The sequence below is a fragment of the Eriocheir sinensis genome, unplaced genomic scaffold (assembly GCF_024679095.1).
Source record: "Eriocheir sinensis breed Jianghai 21 unplaced genomic scaffold, ASM2467909v1 Scaffold495, whole genome shotgun sequence".
NCBI lineage: Eukaryota > Metazoa > Arthropoda > Malacostraca > Decapoda > Varunidae > Eriocheir > Eriocheir sinensis.
Window position 1 is genome coordinate 286,943 of NW_026111826.1, and position 12,642 is coordinate 299,584.

Consider the following 12,642-nt stretch of genomic DNA (forward strand, 5'->3'; position numbering starts at 1 on the left):
CTTTAAATACTGTATGGGGAAATAATTGATTCTCCTACATCAACCCTTGCTCAATGAAGATCTCACTCACTTTAAAATATTCCGCCCCCCAAAATATACATACTGGGATCAGAAATCTATGTGGTTGCAGCTATCCACTGGCTATGAAGGGTAAATTTCACTCACCAAAGGCCGCCGAGTGGCTTAACCCGGTAGCAGGGACGGGCCAAATTTGTGGCTTTACCGTGTAGCAGCGATGGGCCAAATTTGTGCCATGATTTGAACCCCCCAAAATAGATGATACATAAACTTGTCACAAATGCTGATATATATTATTATGAAATGGTTTGCGTGAGTGATGATTTTTTCCCATTTTTCCCGCTTAGAGGGACCATTAAGAAACATGATCCCCGCTGCTACCGGGTTAAAACTACCCACAGGCTGTCCAGAAGACCACCTATCAACCCGGACTCTAGATTCTAGGATTAAAGATGAGCTCCGGGAGGGCAGCATGAGCCAATGCAAGATGGCACCACTATAAACACTTGCCTGCACCAGAACGGGCTGGGCCGACCATCAGGCCCCACCGGGAAGAAGCCTTGGGCCGACCATCAGGATCCACTGGGAAGAAGCTTACCGGAGCAATAGGCCATGACGTAGAAAAACAAACAAACAAACAAACAAACATATTTGACAAGGCTTTCAAGGGAGTTACAGACAAGGGTGCTTTTATGACCCTTCCTCTGTACCATCAACCTAAAAAAACATCATTGAGAACCCAATTACTGACCTTTTTGGCCTTGGAAATATACAACAGAAAATACAAGACCCAAACAGTCCCCTCAATAAACAGACATACAACTGAAATTTGTGCCATGATATGACCCCCCAAAATAGATGATGCATAATGTGATCACAAATGCTTTGATATATAGTATGAAATGGTTTGTGTGAGGGTGATTTTTTCTCATTTTTCTCGCTTAGAGGGACCATTAAGAAACATGATCCCTACCACCACCACCACTGGGTGAAATATGTTAGGTTGCAAATATTTCCACGAGTCACTACATCACTTGAAGGCTTTCCATATACGCTGTGTTGCTAGTATTTCCAAGGGTGGTTTTACGAGCCTTGACACCGTGGCAAGGCTAACGGAACAGCCACCCATGACAGCCTGACCCATACCCTTAACAGCCGTGGGAAATTGCCGTCTTGAGATCTCAAAACAGTGCCCGCCAGACTCAACGTCATATGGTGGTGAAGATTTTAACGCAGGTACACAAAGACGCAGAGACGGACACTCAACCCTAAGGTGGAGACGTCGGCCGAAGATGTTGACGTAGCGATCCCAGATGCAGGGACGAACGGTCAACCGTGGGGTCAAACATCAGATATCAACCCGTTTTTTCAACCTGTACATATCTGCTGCCGAATATGGATGAGGGAAATATATTTTAAACCAATTTATTTTTTTCCTGTTACGTATATTTATTTCATAGAGGTCAGAGTTCACCACCCGTACTGCACGCATGGGTGGGTAAAAGACATGTATATATATAACCGTACGTGTTTGAGGATAATCTCCCTCCATAGTCAGGATTCACACATGACTAGGTTACGTATGGTCATTGTTTAACACTTTCCAACTTTTTTCTAGTTATTTATTGAGGTACAAGCCTAACAGAGGTGTCCCCATATAGGCCTGAACCCCTCTCTGATACCTGGCCTGTACTGCTGCTCTCAAATGATGTCAAACTATATTTTTTAAGGTGAAGGGAGACAGCTCTAGCAGGGAACGGAACCTGACGGAACCTCCCTCGCTAGACGCCGATCCGACAGGCTTGTTAGGGGTCACCTGAAGCACTGGGCGGCAGCTTACAGAATGGGTTAGGTCGTTAGGATGCTCAAGCCAGCAGTGTGGGTTAGTGTGCAGCAGAAATGAAATGCGTTCACATGCAAAAGCCATACGTGCTGTTACGAAAGGCAGAGAGAATTGTCATACGTAAGCAGGAGTAATTGTTATGCGAAATTTTGCCGTAAGCAGCCGGAGTTGTCATGCAGAGAAGCCGTGGGATTAGTTACGAAGGAAGGCGCAGAATGTGTTGATACGAAAGCAGAAGCAGAGAGAAGTGTAAATCCATGCGGGTTATGCGAGCAGGAGTTAGTATACAGAAGCCATGCCCTGTTACGACAGCAGACGCAGAACGGGGTGTTATGAATAGCAGAAGCAGAGTGAGTTGTTACAAGGGCATGCAGATGTTATGCCAGTCCCAGGAGTGCAGGAGTTGATACCCAGAGCAGCAGAGGTTGTCCTTGGTAGCTGAAATTAAAAGGTTTTGTTAATACTCCTATTACGGAAGTGTTGTAAGTTATGGACAGCACCAGTAGTAGTAGTAGCTATTGCAGAAGGGGTTGTTAAGTTAAGACAAATCCCTACAGACATTATCATATTACCCCAACATAAATACCCTTCCATCCAGTATCTTAACCTTCAAATACATATCTCCAATACATAATTAAATCTATACACAAGCACCAGTAGGAGTTGTTGCAGGAGAGGTTGTTAGTTACGACACCCCCACTACAGACCTTTCCCCTACATTCAGTACTTTAACCTTGAAATAAATACCCCCAATACACAATATATACCCCAATACATTGAATGCACATACACATGCAACTCAGTAACACGCACATTTCAATCCATACCAAGTTTCTTGTACGTACTGGGATAGGAAATACCTTATGAAGAAATAACCACAGACTTTGCAACCCAAGCTTATAGAATCCACCTCCTTTATTTTAAGCTCCTCCTCCTCCTCCAGTTTCATTGATAAATACCTTGGCATTCAGTGAGGCAAGGTAAAATGTTCTCCCAAGACCCTCTCAACTGGCAACCATTCCGTGTCACGCTTTCCCATTCCAAATCCAGACGAGCGAAGCTGAACACTGAGGAACAAAGTACAACGTCTAACGCAGTAACTTTACCCACAAATATCTCTGCCAGTCATTTCTAAACCACAATGGAGACTAGGAGACTGGTTTTGGGTGCAGGCTGTGAGCCCTGGTGCTGTGACCGGTATACCTGCACAGGTGCAGTGGCGGTAATGGTGCTTGTGTTGGCAAAACTAATTAGGCAGGTATTACAAGACACTTTGCCATATCGCATCAGCTATTTCTAAAGGTCAAAGAGGGGATCAATTGGGTTCTAATGAGTGTTTCTTTAGGTTCATGGTACAAAAGAAGGGTCAAACTATCACCAGGGTCATAAAACTACCCCAGGAAATGCCCACAACTCCTACGAAAGCCTTGTCAAACAAGTGTTCTTGGGCGGCGAAATGTCCCATAATACGACCCTAAGAGCCACCTTGCCACCAGGGTCTGACCACCAACTGACTCCAAACCAACCCACTCCTCTATCTGAACCCAGTCATGATTAGGACCACCCTATATATGGCAGGGACTTCACTATTCTGTACAACCTCTCCCACAACATGTCACGCTTGATGGCAGAGTCCCTTTTCATATGACAACTCTGCCCCGCACTGTGACCTGACATTGTACCGAGGGCAGCTGTGTGGCAGGAACTAACAGGAAGGAGAGAAGACTGAGAGCTGGAAATGGAAATAAAAAAGACCGAGAATTTTGCACAAAAGGAACAATTGCAGGAAGAAAATTGGTGCAAGAAGATGAACAAGGAAAATAGTTATAAAGTTAACAACACTCACCATTTGATTCCTGTGTGTCCCCTTCATCCTCCTCCTCCTCCTCCTCTTGTTCTTCCTCCTCTTCTTCTTATGTCTGCAAATTAAGTTAGGAATGAGAACTGTATAAACACTGAGTCTTTTTGGGAATAATAAATTCCTTCATGAATTTTAATGTTTAGTTTTATGAGAGAGAGAGAGAGAGAGAGAGAGAGAGAGAGAGAGAGAGAGAGAGAGAGAGAGAGAGAGAGAGTGCATTACCTATAGGAACAGTAGTAAAGGTTTAGCATGAGGGCAAGGAGGAGGTGGCGGCCAGTGGTCCACCCTGACCCTCAAAGCTAACAGGGAAACAAGACAAAGGAAATATTACCTGAGAACCTAACCTCCCTTATCTATGGCCTCCTGTGACCTACAAAGACTTATTCTATTACAGGGTTTAGACAAGAATTGCTCCGCTCTTTATAATGATTCTAGGACCACAGTACGTATGGAAATAGTTCGCATGCATAAAATTCGTATGCAATTTTTGTAAGCAAATGTTTGTAGGATAAAGTTCGTTTGAAAAAGTACGTATGCAATTCAATATTATAATAAATAAATAAATAAAAATCACGGGCCGGGGCCAGCCGAAAATTTAGCAGGCAGAAGTATGGGGCCATCCAGTCCCCATTAAAGCTAATGATACATATATGGAAAAAATTAACATCTATATATAGTGAGAGTTATCACCTTCATATCACAGGTAAAACTCCAGAAATACACCCACCAACTACCAGTGACAATGGAGCTGTGCAAAGCCTGCCCCATTTTTACCAAGGCAACCTGACCAAATCTAACCTAACCATTGAGTAAATAGAACGTTAAATGGTAAAAAGCGCTCAAAATAACGGAAAAGATGAGTAAAAAGATGAATTAATCTAACCTAACCACATCTGATTTCTGGAATAACACCCAAATAGTTAGGGATAAATGTCAAAATAATTAGGCTACCCTTTCTTCAATAATCCCTTAATGATAACAAATACTCTAACCTATCACTGCCGCTGCCGATGTCAATGGAGGTGGAATTGGTGGAGTGGACATGGCGGCTGACCCCAATCACTGCTGAGGGTCTAACACCATCATCACCACCACCACCATCAACACTGCCATCACCATCACCACCATCACCATCACTGCCATCACCACCATCACCATCACCACCGCCACCACCATCACCACCGCCGTCATCACCACCGCCGTCATCATCACCACCAACACCTGTCACCACTGCCGTCATCACCACCGCCGTCATCACCACCACCACCATCACCACCGCCGTCATCACCACCACCACCACCATCACCACCGCCGTCATCACCACCGCCGTCACCACCACCAACACCATCACCACCAACACCTGTCGCCACCACCGCCGTCATCACCACCGCCGTCACCACCACCAACACCATCACCACCAACACCTGTCGCCACCACCGCCGTCACCACCACCAACACCATCACCACCAACACCTGTCGCCACCACCGCCGTCACCACCACCGCCGTCACCACCACCAACACCATCACCACCAACACCTGTCGCCACCACCGCCGTCACCACCACCACCATCACCGCCGTCATCACCACCGCCGTCATCACCACCACCACCATCACCGCCGTCATCACCACCGCCGTCACCACCACCAACACCATCACCACCAACACCTGTCGCCACCACCGCCGTCACCACCACCACCGTCACCGCCGCCATCACCACCACCACCACCATCACATGAAACAGATTTTCCAATTTTCCCCTATTTCCACGCCCTGATTTCCTGTCCCTGCACACTAAAATAAGGGCAAAGGATCCACCTACCTTCCCACAGCATGGCGCTTCCGGGCACTTTATAATAACCTAAAAAAACAAGAAAAATACAGCGCTGTCTCGGCAGCCTTCACAGACGACAGGGAAAATGGAGGCCGTGACGTCATCATAGTGTTGGAACTTTAATACACGACAACCTTAGAACTTGACGACGGATAAATAGAGCAAGTTCACTGGTAAAAACACGCTCAAAATAACGGATAAGGGGAGACGAATAAGATCAGGGTATGCTATTAAGTATTAACGAAAGAAGAAAACGATACCCGAAGGGAAAGTTTGCATCAGTAAAGTCTTCAGAACACTTGAACTCGGGGCATAATAACGTGTTTAAGTGTGCAGGGTGACGTGGGTAAGTGTGGAAAAGTGTACAAAAGTGTGCAGAAGGATATGAGAAGCGAGACAGAGCGGGGAAGGTCAAAATATTAATAATTTTCTCTCTCTCTCTCTCTCTCTCTCTCTCTCTCTCTCTCTCTATCTATCTATCTATCTATTGTCTATTTCTTTCTCGTAGTAGTAGTAGTAGTAGTAGTAGTAGTAGTAGACTGCACCAATTTTTCCTTCATCAACGTTGTAGTGCGAGGATGGACTAAGCTTAATTAAGGTGACCTTTCTGAGACAAAATCCGGGGACATTTTCGGTGGATCCGAGGCTCAAAAACCTCCAAATGTAGCGTTTTTGTCACTGAAAGACTAAAACGGGGACACTGCCGGGCTTAGTACCATTCATGGAGCAGCATTCAAAAGTCTCTCACCCTATTTGGTTGATTGATTGATAGTTTATTGTTGCAAGTAAAAAAATAAAGGAGAAGGGAGTTCCTTAGGTATATACACTGCGCCGAGGTCCACAACTATATATACGTAGAGTTTGCTCAACATTTTCGTGTTCTTTTTTATCTTTGAGTCACAGTGAAAACCGGGGACAGGTCACTGAAAACGGGAACGTCTGGTCACCCTAAATAAGTTTCCTGCCTTCCTTCAGTGGTCCAGTGTTACACGACTGACTCCTTGAAAAACAAGCTCGGCCGTGTATTTCCCTCAACTCAATATTAACTATATAGAAATGCAACGTTCTGGAGCCATCGGATTAACGTAGAATCACTTAGGTTTAAGGACAGACTACCTATGTCTGGACCATGGGGTCTGTGTGGTCTGATTTTCTATGTAAATCTATGTAAATTTAAATCCACACAGCTCCGGTAGCTATGACGTAATGTTTAAATCTCCGCTTACCCAATCAGCTGATCGGTCACCTCAGCGCGTACACTACTGATATATCGTTTCCGGAGTCACCACACTCGTACGGAACATGTTTATTGCATGACTTGACCTGTGACCTACCATACCGAGACACAGGGCTGGATTAAATTCTCTAATATATAAACTTACGAGAAAATAACAAGTTTTTCTCTCTCAGAATGGCAATACCCCCGCCAATGGACTCGATCGCTCGCCATATATAATTCTTCCGCCTCGTCATATTACTTTTTTTTTTCAGCTTTCTCGTCCCCTGCATGAATGATACTTGATGCTGTACTTAACGGCAACATCAATTAAGGGCTGATATCGAATTAAGCCGTGCTGGGAAGAGAGAGAGAGAGAGAGAGAGAGAGAGAGAGAGAGAGAGAGAGAGAGAGAGAGAGAGAGAGAGAGAGAGAGAGAGAGAGAGAGAATGCGGACTTTAAATGCTGACTTCAAATATCACTTCTTCATCGAGTCCGAGCCATGCTGAATGCTGAGAGCCGAGATGCTGACTTTAAATGCTGACTTGAGGATATGTTAGCTGACTTCAGATATCACTTTTCTTCATCGAGTGAGCCATGCTGAATGCTGAGAGCCGAGATGCTGACCTTAAATGCTGACTTGAGGATATGTTAGCTGACTTCAGATATCACTTTTCTTCATCGAGTGAGCCATGCTGAATACCGAGAGCCGAGATGCTGACTTTAAATGCTGACTTGAGGATATGCTGATCGACTTCAGAGATCACATGCTAAACTCAAAGCAAAGTCAGCATATTATATTTATAGCATATAATTGGTATAGAAAAATCAGTCATGCTGAGTACAGACTGACACATCATTGAATGTTTAATGCTGTCATGCTGATAACTTGACCATCCTGAGTTCAAAATAGTCAGCATTGATACACAGACTATGCTGAGTGGGAATTAACAATAATGACTTAATAAACCCCTATATGCTGAGCTCAGATGCATGGAAACTAACACATGCTGACTTAAATGCTGACTGATTCTGAGCCATGAGTTTATTGACCTTATAACACAAATGCATGCTGACTTGAGGTACGTGTTGGCCGATCGATCGACATCAAGGATACTCAGCACTCAGCATAAAACTGATTTTCACTGCTGAACTAATTAACTATAAGAGATGAAGAACCCTTAGAATATATATCATTCTAGATCTCTTCCTTTCCTCTATGAAACACATAGGAATGTATAACTATCTCCTATAAGTCACCCTAAGGACCTTGCTCATGGTACAAGATACAGTAATGTCTTTGATAAACTAACTCAAAAGATGGACAATTGTAACCTATATGAGTGATAATATATATTGAACAAGCCCTCTTTCCATTATTTTTGCAGTATTAAGGAATATATATCAAGCTGCTAACTCATCCCTTGCTCATGGTAGAAGATTGTGATATGTCTTTGATAAACTAACTCAAAAGATGGACAATTGTAACCTATCCGAGTGATAATATATATTGAACAAGCCCTCTTTCCATTATTTTTGCAGTATTAAGAATATATATCAAGCTGCTAACTCATCCCTTGCTCATGGTAGAAGATTGTGATATGTCTTTGATAAACTAACTCAAAAGATGGACAATTGTAACCTGATAATATATATTGAACAAGCCCTCTTTCCATTATTTTTGCAGTATTAAGAATATATATCAAGCTGCTAACTCATCCCTTGCTCATGGTAGAAGATTGTGATATGTCTTTGATAAACTAACTCAAAAGATGGACAATTGTGCCTGATATATATATACTGAACAAGACCTCGATCCATTGTCTATGTAGTATTAAGGAATATATGTCAAGCTGCTAACTCATCCCTTGCTCATGGTAGAAGATTGTGATATGTCTTTGATAAACTAACTCAAAAGATGGACAATTGTGCCTGATATATATACTGAACAAGACCTCGATCCATTGTTTATGCAGTATTGAGGGATAGGTATATCAGTTTCCTAACTCACCCCTTGCTCATGGTATCTTCCTAAGGCATTGCTAGACTTGTTTTTATATGCCAAAGATTGAGTACATTAAGACCTTCTCAAAGTCTTACCCAAGAGTTAGTGCTTGATATAAAACTATGCTCATGATAATTAAGGCTTCACAGATGTCGACACTGACCACACCCCATGGTAAGACACTTAATGTTAGGTAATTATCAAAACTAACACATAATTAATGGTTTTGATCCCCCAGAAAATAAGGTAGCTACTGGGGGGGGGTCTGGAAGAGGCTGATCGAGGGTCTGGGGGCTTCAGGTAAGGGAAAATACATATAATTAATAGCTTGGACATCAATAATCTAGACCAACCCTTGCTTATGGTAGCTTTCCAAGGCATCGCTTATAGACTTTTTATAATATAGCAAAAATAGAGCACCATCAAGGCTTTCTCAGTCCAATTACTCAAGAATTAGTTCAGTGCTTGTTATAATATTGTTTTCTCGGCCAACCCTTGACAAGGCTATTAAAACTGTTCTTGACAATGCTAGTAATTATCTAACATATACTGGAACCCTTACTAATGTTACATAACAAAGTGGAGACTTAATTGCTGGGGATATTTGATTCATAGTTCCATATTAATTCTTTTTGCTCATTGGAAAGGTTAATTAAAATGTTACCACCAGTATTATGGTGAGACACTTGCTAGGTTAGGTTAGGTGACCAATTACTGGGGGCCTGAGGGTCTTAGGGCTGACATGGGAATGGAAAACACTTATTTATAATGTCTTTGACCCCCAGAATAAAGGTAATTAGGAGCTGAGACTGGGGACTTGAGGGGGCTGGGTACATACTGTTTGGGCAGGTAAATCATTCTTCTACATCAATCCTCTGTTATTTTTAAGCTTAAGAACTTTGACTAAAAGCAGCTATGGACCTTCAACTGTAAGGACGTGGCAAATTCTATGAGTCTGAGGCCTCTTCAAGCACTCAAAATCTCTTTAAATAGTTTGGGGGAGATAATTCATTCCTTTACATCAAGCGTGTTATTTTTTAAGCTTGAGAACTTTGACTAAAAGCAGTGCTGGACCTTCAACTGTAGAGACATGGCAAATTCTATGTTTGAGGCCTTTTTAAATAGTCAAATCCCTTCTTATATGTTGTTTGAGGAGGTAATTAATTCTCCTATGAACTTCTTTGCCCCTCGAGATATTCCCCTCGCTCAATGTGATGCCTAAGAGCTTGTAAATATGTATACTAGTGCTAAGCTTTCAAGTATTAAAAATGGCAAATTCTGAGTGTACGAGGCCTTTTCAAAAGGTCAAATTCCCTCTTTAAATACTGTATGGAGAGGTAATTGATTCTCCTACATCAACCCTTGCTCAATGTGATGCTTTAAAGCTTGATATCTAGCCAGAACTAAGCTTTCAAGGGTTAAACATGGCAAATTCTGAGTGTACAGGACCTTTCCAAATAGTCAGTCTCTTTAAATACTGTATGGGGAAGTAATTGATTCTCCTACATCAACCCTTGCTCAATGTGATGCTTTAGAGCTTGATATCTAGCCAGAACTAAGCTTTCAAGGGTTAAACATGGCAAATTCTGAGTGTACGAAGCCTTTCCAAATAGTCAGTCTCTTTAAATACTGTATGGGGAAATAATTGATTCTCCTACATCAACCCTTGCTCAATGAAGATCTCACTCACTTTAAAATATTCCGCCCCCCAAAATATACATACTGGGATCAGAAATCTATGTGGTTGCAGCTATCCACTGGCTATGAAGGGTAAATTTCACTCACCAAAGGCCGCCGAGTGGCTTAACCCGGTAGCAGGGACGGGCCAAATTTGTGGCTTTACCGTGTAGCAGCGATGGGCCAAATTTGTGCCATGATTTGAACCCCCCAAAATAGATGATACATAAACTTGTCACAAATGCTGATATATATTATTATGAAATGGTTTGCGTGAGTGATGATTTTTTCCCATTTTTCCCGCTTAGAGGGACCATTAAGAAACATGATCCCCGCTGCTACCGGGTTAAAACTACCCACATGCTGTCCAGAAGACCACCTATCAACCCGGACTCTAGATTCTAGGATTAAAGATGAGCTCCGGGAGGGCAGCATGAGCCAATGCAAGATGGCACCACTATAAACACTTGCCTGCACCAGAACGGGCTGGGCCGACCATCAGGCCCCACCGGGAAGAAGCCTTGGGCCGACCATCAGGATCCACTGGGAAGAAGCTTACCGGAGCAATAGGCCATGACGTAAAAAAAAAAAAAAAAAAAAAAAAAAAAAAAAATTTGACAAGGCTTTCAGGGGAGTTACAGACAAGGGTGCTTTTATGACCCTTCCTCTGTACCATCAACCTAAAAAAACATCATTGAGAACCCAATTACTGACCTTTTTGGCCTTGGAAATATACAACAGAAAATACAAGACCCAAACAGTCCCCTCAATAAACAGACATACAACTGAAATTTGTGCCATGATATAACCCCCCAAAATAGATGATGCATAATGTGATCACAAATGCTTTGATATATAGTATGAAATGGTTTGTGTGAGGGTGATTTTTTCTCATTTTTCTCGCTTAGAGGGACCGTTAAGAAACATGATCCCTACCACCACCACCACTGGGTGAAATATGTTAGGTTGCAAATATTTCCACGAGTCACTACATCACTTGAAGGCTTTCCATATACGCTGTGTTGCTAGTATTTCCAAGGGTGGTTTTACGAGCCTTGACACCGTGAGAAGGCTAACGTAACAGCCACCCATGACAGCCTGACCCATACCCTTAACAGCCGTGGGAAATTGCCGTCTTGAGATCTCAAAACAGTGCCCGCCAGACTCAACGTCATATGGTGGTGAAGATTTTAACGCAGGTACACAAAGACGCAGAGACGGACACTCAACCCTAAGGTGGAGACGTCGGCCGAAGATGTTGACGTAGCGATCCCAGACGCAGGGACGAATGGTCAACCGTGGGGTCAAACATCAGATATCAACCCGTTTTTTCAACCTGTACATATCTGCTGCCGAATATGGATGAGGGAAATATATTTTAAACCAATTTATTTTTTTCCTGTTACGTATATTTATTTCATAGAGGTCAGAGTTCACCACCCGTACTGCACGCATGGGTGGGTAAAAGACATGTATATATATAACCGTACGTGTTTGAGGATAATCTCCCTCCATAGTCAGGATTCACACATGACTAGGTTACGTATGGTCATTGTTTAACACTTTCCAACTTTTTTCTAGTTATTTATTGAGGTACAAGCCTAACAGAGGTGTCCCCATATAGGCCTGAACCCCTCTCTGATACCTGGCCTGTACTGCTGCTCTCAAATTATGTCAAACTATATTTTTTAAGGTGAAGGGAGACAGCTCTAGCGGGGAACCTGACGGAACCTCCCTCGCTAGACGCCGATCCGACAGGCTTGTTAGGGGTCACCTGGAGCACTGGGCGGCAGCTTACAGAATGGGTTAGGTCGTTAGGATACTCAAGCCAGCAGTGTGGGTTAGTGTGCAGCAGAAATGAAATGCGTTCACATGCAAAAGCCATACGTGCTGTTATGGAAGCCAGAGAGAATTGTCATACGTAAGCAGGAGTAGCTGTTATGCGAAATTTTGCCGTAAGCAGCTGGAGTTGTCATGCAGAGAAGCCGTGGGATTAGTTACGAAGGAAGGCGCAGAATGTGTTGATAGGTACGAAAGCCAGAAGCAGAGAGAGAAGTGTAAATCCATGCGGGTTATGCGAGCAGGAGTTAGTATACAGAAGCCATGCCCTGTTACGACAGCAGACGCAGAACGGGGTGTTATGAATAGCAGAAGCAGAGTGAGTTGTTACAAGGGCATGCAGATGTTAT

General features: G+C 43.1%; 1 protein-coding gene and 1 long non-coding RNA gene across 37 annotated transcripts in view; one reads left to right on the forward strand and one right to left on the reverse strand.

Annotated features, from left to right (window-relative positions):
* The window catches only part of LOC126992604 (rRNA/tRNA 2'-O-methyltransferase fibrillarin-like protein 1), a 117,188-nt gene extending 111,259 nt beyond the window's left edge, over window positions 1-5,929 (reverse strand). For 13 of the 36 annotated variants that reach the window (XR_007746715.1, XR_007746717.1, XR_007746704.1 and 10 more), the window contains exons 1-2: window positions 5,544-5,683; window positions 3,708-3,780 (exon numbers count right to left, since the gene is read on the reverse strand). The gene's annotated coding sequence lies outside the window, so the exon portion shown is untranslated. Of the gene's footprint in view, window positions 1-3,707; window positions 3,781-3,944; window positions 4,022-4,714; window positions 4,891-5,543 lie in introns of those variants that run through there. The other 23 variants (XR_007746719.1, XR_007746720.1, XR_007746716.1 and 20 more) reach the window with 18 other exon arrangements.
* Window positions 684-12,364, forward strand: LOC126992607 (uncharacterized). The gene is made up of 2 exons (XR_007746732.1): window positions 684-1,870; window positions 12,264-12,364. It is a non-coding gene; the product is annotated as an uncharacterized LOC126992607 (long non-coding RNA).
* Window positions 12,365-12,642: the final 278 nt, after the last annotated feature.